This window comes from Lynx rufus, unplaced genomic scaffold (assembly GCF_022079265.1).
Source record: "Lynx rufus isolate CCGP_SWC_20201006 ecotype Redwood Valley unplaced genomic scaffold, mLynRuf1.p SCAF_1, whole genome shotgun sequence".
Taxonomy (NCBI): domain Eukaryota; kingdom Metazoa; phylum Chordata; class Mammalia; order Carnivora; family Felidae; genus Lynx; species Lynx rufus.
The window spans coordinates 150,879,781-150,896,208 of NW_025814823.1; the positions used below are offsets into that span (position 1 = coordinate 150,879,781).

General features: G+C 33.9%; 1 protein-coding gene across 2 annotated transcripts in view; it reads right to left on the reverse strand.

Moving 5' to 3' along the window:
- The window catches only part of TMEM161B (transmembrane protein 161B), a 70,856-nt gene that overhangs the window by 13,466 nt on the left and 40,962 nt on the right, over positions 1-16,428 (reverse strand). The gene's annotated exons all lie outside the window — the stretch shown is intronic.

A 16,428-nucleotide genomic window follows, 5' to 3' on the forward strand; every position in this document is an offset into this window, starting at 1 on the left:
AAAAAAAAAAAAAAAAAAAAAAAAAAGTACAGGGGCTCAGCCAGTCCCCCAGAACAGTGTGTGGGTATTTTGTTAACACCCTTTACTAAGCTCATTTTTTCAGTATCATCCCCTTCCTGCCTTTCACTGACCTCATCTTGGTTATTTGCACCATAGCTCATCTCTCTTTCACACAAATCTTTTTCTTAAATGCCATGATGCCAGATAAATACTTCTGTGATCTATTTTCCTAATCACGTATTAGTATTAGTGTTATTTTCTTTGAAAAAAATATAGTTTTGTATGCTACTTTATAGATCAAATGAATGTTCATGGGCTAATATTACAGGTGGAGATGCCACTTATAGCATTATTTCTCTAGAAAAATATTTTATTTCTAAGCATTTTTTAAATAAATTTTTAAAAATGCTTATTTTGAAAGAGAGAGAGAGGGAGGGGGTGGGGAGGACAGAGAATTCAAAGTGGGCTCTGCACTGACAGCAGAGAGCCAGATGCGGGCCTCAAACCCAAGAACCGTGAGATCATGATCTCAGCTGAAGTCAGATGGTCAACAGACTGAGCCACCCAGGTGCCTAAACATTTAAGAATACAATCTACATGTTAAGTTGGGTACTGACTACCTACAAAGTGCTGTACTAGAAATTAATTTCAACTTTTTAACCTATTTCTTCATAGACTATATTTACAATGCTACATTCTATAAATAAAGCACCTGATTTGCTTCTAAAGACCAGACAAAACCAGGTAATGGAAAGCTCGATGATAATCTCTAAACTTTTTTATTAAAAACACCTCTGTATGTTTTCATGTTTGCTATAATGAATACTTGCTTTAGGATACATATAACCAGAATACAATTATACAACTTTAGCATACACCTTCTGAAGACATTTATCAGGCATTCTAAATGTCTTCTGATATCCACTATAACTCACGTTAAACATACACTTGGTTAGGTATTTGAACAAATTACTTCTTTAGTGTAAAAAAATAAGACTAATAAACAAGCAAATGCCATTAGTTTATAATTATTACCCACAGCAAATATTCAGCACCCTAACAGAAAATTATCTTGCTCAATTTAAGTTTGTAGTACTCTGGTTATAGAAATATAGAGAAATCTGAAACTCTACTGAAGAAAAAAGCTAACCCATGCAAGAATAGATATCAGTTTTCTATGATATTGAGCATAAGGGAGAAAGGGGAAGCTAAATTATTTTTACAAACCTTCAAGTCTTATAAATCTGCAAAACCAATAATCTCTGCAAATTAGAGTAAGAATTTCAAAAGTGATATTTACTTTGCACTTGTTATTCTGCAATGCAGTATTTTGTGATATTCCATGTGCTATTCCTTCATAATTCTTTCTAAAATCATCTAACATTACTGTACAAATTTTCCCTAAACATATTTGTCAACCCTCTTTCTATATTGGCTACTAAAAGCTACTAAATCATTTATAAACAATAAGAGTATACTGCATCCTTGCAGAAGTTGGCACGACTTTGTAATAATAGTCAGCTTAAGTAGAACTGTCAAATTGATAGGATGTCAATTTCAATTAAAATGACTAACGAGGGTTTAACAAAGCACATTTAGGTTCCGCATCATTTTAAGATGTAATGTGAATTATTTTTAACTTTTCTACAACTTAATCACTACATATATCTTACCACTATTTTTTTCTCCATTTCTATAATGCTCTCACATCAAAGACAAACACTGGTAGTCCATAGTTGCTTAAAATAAAAGTCTTTCCAAGGGGAAAAAAAATAGTAAGATTATATACCCAAGACAGGACCCTGACAGTAATCAAGAGTCTCCAGTGAACAGAAATAAAGGCAAGGTCTGCAACGCCATCAGTGCAAACTTCTTCCATTAACCTGGGTGAAAACACATTGTTTGCAATGAAAGATGCTTCTGAGAGGAGCCAGCTGTGTGTGCATGCAGAAAAAAAGTTACAAAGCATTAATCTAAACTACCTTGTGGGATAGTTTTCTAATTAACCAAAGTAAACACACTGTAATTTAAATTTACATTATGATTTATTTTTTAGTGGTTCAATTACTAAAAAATACAAAGTTAAGACTTCTCTGCTTAAAACTTCCTAACTTCTCAGAGAAGAAAACAAAGTATTATACATGTAACATTCTATTATACCATTATTTTTTTAAATTATGCAATTTTAAAGGCATAACCTCATTATATCTATGATTAAGTGATATTCATCACTTCGGTAAGAGCTAAAGCCAGGTTAAGTGTGAAATTTATGAAAGCAAATAACAACAACAAAAATCTGATTTCTCAAATAAATAGGACTACTGAAGCTTTTCGCCATGTATATGGTAGTGTGTCTTATAATGAAGTAGAGAATCTATCTCTGAGCACCAAGAAAGCAAGTTAGGAACAACTTTACAAGTCTTTTAAACTTCCCCTTAACTTTCAGCTTTTAAGGAGTGAAACACAAAACACTGCTTAAGAGTGATGGTGAAATTCTAGAACACAGATGCTCAAATTTTTCCCTCTAGGATATTCTGAATCTGTGTTCCTTACTCATTTAACTCTTCTCCATTACTTAAAAATAAAACAAACAAAGCTGGTGGTTCATTTTACTAGTATCAAACACTACAGGTCTACCTCTTCCTTGGCATAATAATAAGAGCTTACACGTTGGGGGAGAAAAAGGAAAGAGGAGTAAGATTAAAAAAGAAAATACACCCCCACCCCCTGCAATCACAACTGAACTGCTTTTGAGAACTAGCTATGATCTCTCTCATTGCCTGAGGGACCTAAGCCCAGACTGGAAAAACACTGCTTCATTTTTACTGAAAATGGATACAAGAATCTGGAGATAATTTCCAACTCCTTTTACAATGAAGAAGAAAACATTTTAGCCAATTGGTATCAAATGACCAAAATGAAATTTCTCATAGATTTACACCCACCGTAAAACTCTGTTACCAAAGAATAATTAAATTACAAAATATGTCAACACTAAAGGAAAGAAAAAAAAAATTAGAGGCAATCTAATCCAGGCATGAGGCATAATCTTTCTTATATCACTACTACTTTAATCCATTTAACCACAAGCACCTAAAATGTTATAATTTCTGCATCCTCAATTCAAATTGAATACTAGGATGAATCTTAAAACCATGTATCCATTGAGTCCCAGATTAGAAATGTTCCCATAACCCACAGTGTAAAATATCCAGAGTATTCTGAAATGTATTATGATCTGGCTATACCCGTATGTTCAAGCTTCCACTTAAATCAGAATGCTGTATTTACCATCTCCTAAACTTCACAGCTATATTGTCGTAAATCATAACCCACTACCTGAACTACCTTATTCCCCTCCCTCTACCTAGTCAAAGACTCAACTCAGCTCCATATGCTTTATGAAGCTTACCATTAATTCTCCAGCCGAGACCATTCTCATCATCTTCTGAACTCAAAGCGCTCACTACTGTAATTCATTTGCTATGTATATCATGTGCTATCTTGAACTACAGTGTAACACAAATGGAAAGAAAGCATTCTCTAGATCTAGACTGCCTGGATGAATCTTGGTTCTACTGCTATTATGTGATCATCCATGTATAATTTCTCTGTGCCTCCAATGTCTTCACTTGTAAAATGCAACTAATACTTTTACCACCTCAGAGGGCTTTTTTGAATATTACAGATTTCTTTGTAGTTCTTGGCAATAACTTGTTTTCTATATAATGAAATAAAATACTAAACTTCCAATACCAAAAAAGTAGTATGGGAATGTATACTAGGACAAATAGATTATATAATAAAAAATTAAGTTATTTTTACTTCAGATACAATTCCCAACTACGCTTAAATCTTTTAAGCTTTTCCATGAAAAGCTAATGTAGAAGGTACAATTCTCTATAAAACACAACAGTGTTGTGTCAGGCTGAAAACATAGGTATGAGTTGACCTCTGTATAAGTAGAAAATGGATGCCCAACTCTCCACCCCCTGTGCAGCCAAGTAACAAACTTCACTCTGACTCCAGCAGAAAATGAAGATTTAGCCTCTGAAGAAAGTGAATCTGAAGTACAAAATTTACGGGCACCTGGGTGGGCACCTGGGTGGTTTAGTCAGTTAAGCGTCCGACTCTTGATTTTGGCTCTCAGGTCATGATCCCATGGTTCCCGGGATGGAGTCCCACTCCGGGCTCTGCACTATCAGAGATTCTCTCTGGTAGCTATTCGGATTCTCTCTCTCCCACTCTCTCTGCCCCTCCCCTGGTCACACTGGTGTTCTCTCCCACTCTCTCAAAATACATTAAAAAATTAAGTTAAAAAATTAAAATTGAAGTACACAATTTAGATTAAGGCAACTGTATTGAAATTAGAATAAATGAAAACCTACTCAAAGGTTTTCTCACCTTCAAAACATGTGCAACAGGCTCATATACTCAGGCAAGGAGATTAGACTCTCCTAGAGAAATCAAAAGGTCCAAAAGACCAATAGAAAATGACCTTATGATCTACCTGTAACAAAACTAGCTTCAGAATTACCAAGCTATAATCTCCAGTGAAGCTAACCAAGCCCTACTTACATATAGTTTCCAATTTGCTTAAAGTGCCTGACTCTCGAACATAAAAGGAAAGCCAGGAATCTCCAGACATTAGAGCAGGGATCAGAAAACTTTTTCCGTTAAGGAACAGACAGTAAATATTTTAGGCTTTGTGGGCCATCAACAGTCTCTGTACCATATTCTTCTGTATGCTTCTTAATTTTTTTTTTTTATTTAAAAAAAAATTTTTTTTCAACGTTTATTTATTTTTTGGGGGACAGAGAGAGACAGAGCATGAACGGGCGAGGGGCAGAGAGAGAGGGAGACACAGAATCGGAAACAGGCTCCAGGCTCTGAGCCATCAGCCCAGAGCCTGACGCGGGGCTCGAACTCACGGACCGCGAGATCGTGACCTGGCTGAAGTCAGACGCTTAACCGACTGCGCCACCCAGGCGCCCCTCTTAATTTTTTTTTAAACAACCTTTTAAAAATGTTGAAACCCACACTCGAGAGCTATACAAAAACCGAAAGCAAGTCAGTTTATCAATCCTTGCATTAGAGCGTAGCATCTTACATAAAAGAGAAAAAATGAGCAAAGGGGAAAATAACTTGTTGGAGAAAAGAAAGATGATACCGGCAGAATAAAAAAAATTATATATATACAAATAGATACACACATGTTTTTATACAAAGATATCTATACATGAGATATACCTGTATTTCATAAGGCTAAACAAAGATCAATACATCTTGGGAACAAGAGCAGGATGCTATGAAGGCATGGTTAGATATCAAAAATAAGCTCAGAAAAAATTTGAATAGGACAGGCAAAATCCATTTTAAAATAGGTTTAAAAGATAAAGTTGAAGAACAGTTCCGTCAAGCAGTAAAGGGTAACAAAATAAGAGAATCAATCTAGGGGGTACAATATCTGACTAACAAAAGAGACAGAAAAAGAACAGGGGGTGGGGGGGATTACAAAAGGGAAGAAGTTATCAAAGGCATCATAAAATAAATTTCCAAACTCGAAGTTTCAAAATTAAAGTAGACCACCAAAAGCCCAGCACAAAGAATGAAATAAAGATTTCCAACATGGTACTACAAGATCACAAATCTTCAAAAACAAGACAAATGAAAACAGTAAAACTTCCTGAAAAGAAAAATAAAGAAAAACAAATCATATGAAAAAGACTACACATCATGACACTGTACTCCTTAACAGCAAAGTCTGACATTGGGTGTGATGTCTTCGGAATTATGAAGGAAAATACTGATGACCTGGAATTCTATATCCAGGTTAATGAGAGTACAGATAAGACAGCAGTCTAAAACTAGTTACTCTGCATGCACACTTTGGCAGAAAGCTCCAGCAAAATATATGAACAAACCAAAAAAGAGAAAAATAGTGAATTCTGGAAATGGGAAATGAAACTTGGGAAAAAGGCAAAGAGAATTCCTAGATAACAACAAAAGGATGATTATCTAGCAGGCCTGAAGGGCAACCCTTCCAGATAAAAGCTAGAGAATGGAGGGTCTCCAGGAAGAGCATCTCCACAGGGACCAGTGGGGAAGGGGAGTCAGGGGGACTTGGGGACAGGACACAACTAAAAAAGTTATAAGCAACCTTGTGGAAAGGTAATGGAATTAATAATAAATACAAGGAAAAAATAAATAAATTTTTAAAAATGAAAAAATTACAGAAGCTATAATACCTTATAATGCTCACATATGAATAATATTTATATAGGTTTAATTATCACTGGATATTGACAATTTTCAGTAAAATTATAAAATAATTAAACTAACAACATAAAAGAGAGGAAGAAGCACAGAGGATGGCATAATTTAAGAAAAAAAATCCTCACCTATCAGAACTGAATTAATAGTGTAAGCATTATATTTAGAAATACAAAGATTTTTAAAAACCAAAATAATCAGCTAAAAACATAAGAAGTGGCAAGGAGGGTCAAGAAGGGGATTCTTGGTTTTTAACGCATTAAGAACTTGTCTATATAACCTATGTGTACATATTATTTGATAAAAGTTAACATTTTAAGAAATTCAATCTAGATTTTAATAAAGTCTACAACATACCCCTCAACTCCAGAAAAAAGTACATTGTGTCCTGGAGTTTAACAGAACCAAAACTACTTATGAATTCACAGTGTAAAGCACATGTATATGTTTTACTACCTTTTAAATCACGTGCACTGAAATTTTTTTCCACATCCTATTAAAATATACCGAAATGTTAATGGTAATTAATACTAACCAACTGTTAGAAATGTTTCAATGCTGTGGAACAGTATCATCATAAATCCTTATGATTTCAAAACAATCTAATCATCCATCCACTGACAAAGACCTGATGTATAAACAACCCAGAACAGAACAAATATTTAACCTATTTTATAAAGAACTAAACAGGCATTTTTCCAAGAGCTCTATTCTTTCTCCAAAATAAAAAAATCTGTGTATTTTCCGGCAATAACCCCCGTGCCTAACGGTTTATTCCTGGCCAGTTTATTGCTGAACCAACTGACATCTATCCTGGGATTATATTTTGTAGAATCTTCACCATGTTTCAACTCAAAACTCAACTGCTTGTTTTACCAAACTTTTAGAGCAATGTGTATTTTATTCAGTTAATATATAATAAGACCAAACAGTAGTATATGATAATAGACTAAAAAACTTCCTGAGAAGGAGAGAGACTTTTGTTAGCATTTGATGTAAGAGAATATAAATCAGATTTCCTCACTGACAACTTTGGTAACTTTGAGATCACTTACAGAAACTTTCTGTACTAGCTGAGATAGTAACAAAGTTTCTTATTGAGCTACTTATCAAATTTCTCTAATACCTATGTAACAAATGATTTTGAAATATGGAAAAATCCTTTTATGCTCCAATCTCATGAATATGCTTATTAAACATAAATTACTCATATAAAAAAACAAATAATAAACCACACCTGAAATACTTTCAGGTATCTGAATGACTTTCAAAATAAAATTTCTTATATGTAAAATAACTTAAATTTAAATAATTTAAAAATGAAATTTCTCTAAAACACTTTAAGTCTGTTCTTTCTTCCACAATTTCCGAATAAGATATACTTACTTTTGTCCTTTCATAAATAAATACAACCTGATAATGTAAATAACATTAGACCAAAAAAATTATGCTTCTGTATTTATAGACATGCATAACAAAAAACACTATGTAAAAGACAAGACAGTTCCTGATTTACGATTTAATGAAAATAATGGTCAAATGCTTTCTCTATAAGTTCTTCCTGCTACCTTTATTATTTTCATTGATAACTGTTAATTAGACTTTCATAGTGAATATTATATTAGTAAATATTCAAAATTGTATATGCAAAACTACTGATGCAAATGGTCATTTTCAAAATTTTTCTTTTAATAATTTTTTTTCTTTTCCCTTTTAACCCTCAGTTCTTAGCTGAATGGATCACATACTTTAAGGGCTAATTTATTTTAGATCATAAAATTTCAACCTTTGAGCTAAAGAAAAACATTAGGGGTGGGATAAATTTTTTTCTGCCACATGGCTGACATTTTTAAAGTTCTAATTCAATATCAACATTTTTTGCAACCGAAATTAGGCCATTATAGATGCAAATATAAAAGTTACAACAGGAAAGAAAAATCAAGGACAAGTGGAAAGATTCAATCAGTAGGAAACATTTTAAATATATTTATCTTTGAGCCAGAGAAAAGAGCTTTTAAATAATGAGAAAGCTTAATTTTTAGATCTAAAATGGCAAATTTCTCTCAGATCTCGGATAACAACTTAAAGAACATATACTTATGGAGACACTGTTTCAGTTTAGTTTGTACTTACATTGTTTTAAAGACCCAATTCTCCTATTAAGAAAATGTCTTCTACATCCTAACATCTTGAAATTATTCAAAGATATTTATCAATGTTTTTTTTTGAGAAGGAAATAGAAGGAGATCATATTCTGAGAACAAGTATTTTGTTGCCAATAAACAAATATAATGGATACTATCCTAATAACAGAGGATTCTCAAAAAATTTTTCCCAAAATTTATGGTTATCTTTTTAAAATCATGTTTCCACTCAAGTCAGTCATTTTCATCTAAAGTGAAAGTTCTCTACTCTGTGAAAGATTATGGTCTTGTTTTGGTGACCACTAACAATAAAGTTGTTTTCTATTCAAATGGCTAAACCTCTTAACACCTATTTTTATATAAAAAGCAACCAAAATACTCAAAACACATTATACTTTGCATTCTCACTGCAAAGAAACCTAAAAACTATACCAAGATTCTGCTACAGTGTGTACAATGAAAACTAACAAGTACATTAATCCTTAATGACCTATCCAGTAAAATCCTTTTAAAAAGAATTGATCCTGTCTTCCAACTTAAAAAACAAAACAACCAACTTGGATAATTTAAAGAAGTTTTTCCTATTTTCTAGGAGAAGAAGGTTCAATTATTTTAAAGAGAAAAGAAACAGAACCTAAATTTTATCTCTCAGATTTAAGCAAAAACTTTTGCATGTTTAAAATCTGTCCCACAAAAGCTTACAGACACAGCCTCAACCTAGCCCAATTGTGGAAGGAAATAATGGTCATGGATTTCTGAAAGCATAAAACACAGGTTTTATTTCAAAACAAAAGCAAGCAAAAAAATACAGCAGAACAATGAAGACTATCCTTAAATTTTTAGGTGCAGGAGAAAAATTCTCACTTCCTAGCTAAAAGGGGAAAAAAAATCTCAATTATAAATTAATAAATCAGAAATACTGATTTTATCTCTCAAAGTAAGTTCTCTATATAGCTCTAGGTTTCCAACCTGAAAGGTAAAAAATTTGGCAACATTGGTATCACAGAAGACCTTTAAAAGTTTATAAAACAATCTGTGACACACCATGCTATGTACAAATTTTCAAACAAGTACTTTGGCTTAGATTCAAAAGCTTTTACTCTGTCCCTTTCTCACTAGGAGACGTGATAGCTTATGCAGTTCACTTTAGGGTTTAGTGCTTCATTTCTCTTGTTAATATAAAACAGAACATTTTGTAAAGTAAGAATACAGCAATTTAGAATCCTTAAGGAATTTAGAAAAGGTGACAAGTTGTGATAATTTGCTATAGCTGTCTATTTCCTATAGCAAACAAGTGCAGCATTCAATTTACAAACATTTAATTTACAAATCTACACAAAAAAACCTGAAATATTTAACACAGAAAACCTTAGAATTTATTTCAATTTAAACCATTCCCAACTTTTGTCGTTGTGTAAAATTTGCATGGCTGGCAACCAAGGCAAATTAAAAATTTAAAACATAGCCTTAAAAACATACATAATAGGGTTTTGTACCTTAAACCATCCACATTGTAAAATACAAGCAGTGTGGAAATGTGACTAATGATCCAGTCCTTTAACCAAATATAATAGGACTACTGAGAAGCTTTATCATTCTTTGTAGAATAGCTTTCTTCTCACTCAAATTCACGTAATTGACTCAATATTACTCCGTGATATAGCTTATTCATAAGGAAAGATTCTTTGAAAAAAAAATCCATAGATAGTAGAGTTTTAATTTTTAAAAGTTTTACTTCCACCCAAGGACTACTGGATTTTTTGAAAGCATCATTTTTACCTTTCTGTCTTCCTTTACTCATAAATAAAAATGATATACTTCATATTATAAAATCAGTAGACATTTCTCCAGTGACTCTAAGCCTTCATGGACCATCATGCAGGAAAGACAATTAACACAACTGTTCCATCCTCACTGTAAGGCTTTCTTTACCTTTTACCTTCCCCATACCATGTAACTCAGCATAAATGGAATTGGAACACACACACTTGACCAAATAAGGTGGTTACAATTACAAATGGGCAAGGGAGAAAAGCTGAGAGTTAGTTTGGGTTTAGGAGTGAGACTGGAAGGTGTGACAGCTGAGATGCATGCACAACTCTGCTGAAACATAGCAAGTAGAGCTGATGATAAAAGACAGCCTAGTTTTAGGTAGCAGGTTCAAGATTTTAGTGTCACAAGTTTAAAAAACTCATTCCTATGCTTTTAGAACTTCCAAGATTCTGAATAAGTTCTAATTGTTGCCCTACAAGTATGTAAAACAAAACTCATGGGGAGACAAAAACAAAATGACCGCAGAAATAAAAGTTTTCTTCCTTGCTTTTAAATGAACCAATTATTTAAGTTATTATACGTGTCTAAATTTGGGACCACTTTAACAAAGGACATTTTATCAGTAACAACTGCAGAGAATTTCTGAATTAACTGATGTGTGTGTGACTCTGGAATTAAGTGGAGCTATTGTCCTATGTAATCAATGGAGACATGTGTTTGACTAATAAGTAGGCACATACAATAAGAAAAAAAAGAGAAGCCAAACAGAGGTCACAGCAGTTATACTCTGTTCATACGATGTGAAAGGCATACCAGATATGTTATAACTAAGATAAAAGATAGGCTATAAACAGACTCCTCCCTAGTGCTAATCTGGATATGTCATTCAAATTCTGGTTTCCTGCATACTACTGAAGGCAGTCGATCATTTTCTCACACGATGCAAGTTTGAAGGAAAATCACATACCTCAACATATACACAATTCTACTTTCCTTCTTCCCTATCCCTTTTGTGAAGGGTCAAAGTTGGCAGAAAATAGCTTGGATTCTAAAGCCCTTCAGCACTTCCTGTCTTCTCTAGGATGGTGGAGACAGCCAGCTACTAGATTCCCGCAGAGATGCTATTGTTTGGTGCATTTCACGAGTGCACTACTCAAAACTAAGCAGAGCCAGTTCAGTGCTGAAGACTGTGTGGGACCTTTGCTCTCACATTATTAGGCATTACTGAGTGAAATGAAAGATGAAATTTATTCACATAAACAGTAGTCTGAGTAGCTCTTAAGAGGTACATTTTTCTAATTTCTCTGGTAAATAGGTACTAACGGTTGTATCACATTAAATCAAACTGGTTATCAATGCACTATTTATGCATTTCAACATAAATATCACAAACGTTATTTGACATCATGCTATCAACCATGAAGAAAATGAAGACAAGCATACTCCAAAAGAAGCGATGTTTCAGAGAACATGAGAACTCAAGTATGAAAAAACTAACATGGGAACTAGTGCTAATTTCCAAGTTAAGATATTTTTGGTGTTTATATAACCTGATGTCTAGAGATGGGTCTTTATTCTGACTGCATAGTACTTTCACATATTTAATACTATAGAATTAAATAGTAATATTCTAAATGCTTCAACTTAATCTCCTGTTGAAATGAGTATAGCACTAGACATCTGGGGATGTTTCTCAACTGACACACGTGATCAGTATTTCTATCCAACAGAATATATACCTAGTAAAGATGTCAACTCTTAAGATTTTGTTCTGGCTCTTCTGGTCTACGTTATACCTAACTCAATCCAGAAGAGTCAACAAAGAACATACTGGTGTTGAATGCCAAGTCATACCATATATTTAAAACAGTATCCACTTATAGTATTAAAAGATAGTTCAGCAGTCTCTAGCTGAATATAGAAGATGTAGGACATGCACTTATTCTTACTTCCAAAATTTGACTAAACCATATAGGAAAGAAACTAAAAGCCATAAGAAACAAAAAACAGGAAGAGATAACAGTTTCTAGAAAAGAAATATCAGCAAAAGTTGGAAGACCATCTAAGTAGATGGGACAAGCAAAAACTGATTTAGGTTTCAGCTTTCTCTGTTACACTGGGTCTAGAGAGGGAAAAAAAATCCAGTGGAAAAAAAGCCAACTCATTCATAAAAAGCTTCTGGAAAAGTCAGGAATTAGAGATAAGTGGGCACCTTTGAAGGCAGGGTTACAGAATTAATGAAAACAGGATAGGCTGTATGTCTGTGTTAGCAATAATTAGACTTCTTACAACTTCTCTTGCCTAATCATACAGATTAGGTGATGGTCATCCCTTAACTCTGGCAGAACCTTAGAAGAAATACCATGAGAAAATGTTAAACCAGAAAAGACTGGGCTTGGGAATATTTATGCAAAACTTAGGGTGGCAATGAAGACCTGAAAACAAGGGGCACAAGGGGGACACAGACATGCATTTAAATTAATGCCTATACACTGAATGCTGAGTCTCTGAGTTTTCTTCCCCAATCAGTATCTGTAACACTGGCTGTTACACTTATACCCCAAAGATGAGAAAATGGACAACTCTTGTTGGAGAAAATGACAGACCCAAACAATCTGCAGACACTGATATTAAGAGGTCTCCCCCAGGATAATATAAAGTCCCCACTTAATCATGCACAAAAAAGGCCACCAATCAACAAGTTGCAACCACTTGCACAAAACTTCTAATTTTTAAATTCTTCCTTATTAAATATAAACAGAAAATCAAAGGACATGAGACATTTAAGAACAATCTCGAACATGACAATGATTAAAGCAAAAGGGGAGGGATACTCAGAAAATAAACAATACAAGGTGCAAATTAAAAATTAAAAGATAGTAATATCCTTAGAAATATAAAGATATTATGTATCCATGACACAAGAATGCTATGAGAACATTCCAAGTTTTTAAAATTAAAAAAAAAAACAACAACAACAAAATAACAAGGGAGTGCCCAGGTGGCTCAGTCAGTTAAGTGGCTGACTCCTGGTTTCAGCTCAGGTCATCATCTCAGGGTTCATGGGATGGAGCCATGAGTTGGGCTATGCACTGACAGCGTGAAGCCTGCTTGGGATTCTCTGCCTCCCTCTCTCCCCATCTCTCCCAAAAATAAATAAATGTTTTTAAAAAGTTGATATAAAAAATTCAACAAAAGGGTTAAAAGAGAAAATTCATAGAAAAATTAAGAAAATAGTATAGAATAAGTGGAAAAAGGGAGATATATTAAAGAACCATTCAAAGGAAGAATATGCCATTACCAAGAGTCCCTGAAAAAGAAGACAAAAAAACAGAATCTTATTAAACAGTCAATATAAAACTTGTGGATAAAAATAACAGATTGAGCACTTGCACTGACTTTTGGTCTCTCCCTAACCTCCACCAAAATGACAGTATAAAGAAAACTTGTTTTAGGGTACATAAATACAATGAATGAGAAGAATAAAAGCAGTAAAACTCCAGAAGCCAGAAAGCAGGCAGGTAAATGGTAACTGACTAAACAGCACGAGGAAACTCAAATGGAAAGCTAAGATAAAACCTGATGTTACTGCAGAGCTCCCAGGTAGGATAAGAAGTGGTCAGATGCCATGTAATTCTCTACAATGGGCTAAAGTGCAAATGTGCTTATTAGGGGTGGCAAGAGATATTAAAAAGAAGGACTAGTAAAAAGAAGCACTACTAAAAAGCAGCACTTTAAAACTGCCCCCAACTCAAACAGGTCTGGAGATTTATGCTTTGGAGAAGGTAAAAAAGATGATCCCTGGCCCATCTAGATGTTTCAACAACTTGCCTCACCATCTGCTTAAAACTTTCATTCAGCTTTTTAGTGGCTTAGACTTCACACAGGCAAAAACAATCACCAGAGCTAAGAAAAGTCCTTAACATGAAAGACTGCAACCAAACCAAGCAAACAAAAGCAACCTACAATAAAAATCATACTTGGCAGAAAGACAACTCTGAACAAAATCAACATCTCAAATAGACACAAGAAGATAACCTAATCTAAAGCAAGCAGATTTCCTTAAGGTGGGACGGGAAAACAAAAGAAGAAGAGCTCTTGAAAGTAATCAAAAATTACAGCAGTGGGGTGCCTGGGTGGCTCAGTCAGTAAAAAGCATCCTACTTCAGCTCAGGTCATGATCTCACGGTTTTTGAGTTCGAGCCCTGCATCGGGCTCTGTGCTGACAGCTTGGAGCCTGGAGCCTGCTTCAGATTCTGTGTCTCCCCCTCTCTCTGCCCCTCCCATGCTCATGCTTTGTCTCTCTTTCAAAAATGAATAAACATTAAAAAAAAAATTTAAAAATTGCAGCAGAAATTAGAAACAGAGACTCAAAGGGTTGGGAATATTGAGAAAAACCTCCCACAAAATTAAAAACTATCAAAATATGAACACATATGAGAGAAAGAACAGAATCTTAGCCAGTATAAGAGATCCAGTATCTCAACAATAAACATTCCAGAAATAATGAAAATGGAGAAAAGAAAATCACAAATAATTCAAAAAAATATTCTAGAAGTTAAGAACATGCATTTCCAGAGAGTAAAGTCTCAGCAAAATGGATGAAAACAGATCCACAAAAGGGTACATCACCATAAAATTTCAACACCTTACGTAGCCAAAGAAAAGATGGTAAAAATTCCAGAGAAAAAAAGAGAATATATAAACAAATCAGAAAATGGAATGGCAACTAGAATTCATTAAAAGAATGAAAAGGAAGACAATAAAACAATGCCTTCAAAATTACCAAAAGAATAACTTTAAACCCGGAATTCTGTTCTCAATCAACAGATCAAGTAATTTTCAGCCAGAATAAAAATATTTTCAGGAATGCAAGATCACAAAAAATGCACTTCTCATGCAACCTTTCTTAATACTAGAGCATATGCTCCACCCAAATGAGAAAGTAAACCAAGGAAGAGACATGGAATATAGGAAAAATAGCTCCAAGTCAAGAGAAATAAAGACAATCCCTAAGACAGTGAAAACTGGTGATCCCAATGGGATAGCTGTGCATCAAGTGGAAAGATTAACCAATTGAAACTGGGTCCAAGGACTCCACAAGAACCTTCTCAAAGATGAAACTAACATACTACCTGATATATCTGATATATTGAGAGATTTATACAACCAGAAGAGTTTGGGTTGAATTAAGATCATGTATTAAAAAGAAAAAAACAATGCAAATGAAAAATTAAGGCAAATATTTATCTGTGAATAGTATTTATATAGTTACAACATAAACATTAAATATTCCTCTAAAAAATGACATTACTATCTCTAAAAGATGAGGTGAATGGGAAATGTTCAGTAATAGATGACAAATGTGCCAAGTCCTCATTTCCAGAATGAAATGGTAATAGTAACAGTTATAGCCTAACACTAAAAACAAGCAGTAGCTTTGTATGCACATGGAAATATGGAAGGAAACCTCAAACAGAAAGGAGCTGGAAGAAATTATCTCTGGAGAGGTAGAAATGGAGGAGAAAATATTTAATTTTAATAAAAGGGGAAAAAATTGCCCAATAATAAAGGATGACTTCCGAGATATAAAAGCTAAACCAAGAACTTAACCCAATCAGCGATGAAAACTTCATAATACCAAAAGAGAAAAAGCATCTGGAGGGTGTATGCAATGGGAAAGGGAGGCATATTCCAAGAGCAAGAAGACATCCAGTTTCCCAACAATTAGCATTTGTACAGAGTCAAACCATCAACTGAGTATGAGGAAAAAATAATTTCAGGCATGCAAGATTATATCAATAAAAAAATGTAGCACCCCTTTCACGGACATTATAGGAGGCAAAAGGACATTATAATCAAGGACATTATACTGGCAAAACAGTAAGCCAAGGAAGGGCAGATGATGTGATCCAAAAACAGGCACAGGGAATTCTTAGAAAGTCAATGAAGAAAATCCCAGGTTAACAGCTATGCAGTCAGTTTACAGAATTGAGAGCTCCAGAAAGATACTTACATGGGAAAACAAAACAGAAATGACTTATTTGAACTACCAAATTTTAGAATTTTGTAAAAAAAACTTAGCTTCTATGTAATGAGAATAAAAAAATTGTTCAAGGAAGGTAATAAGACACTATAATGCTTTGCTGTAATAGTATTAAAAAAAAAAAACTTATTTGTTTTTGAAAGAGAGAGAACACATGCACGTGAGGGCAGAGAGACAAAGGGAGACAAAGAA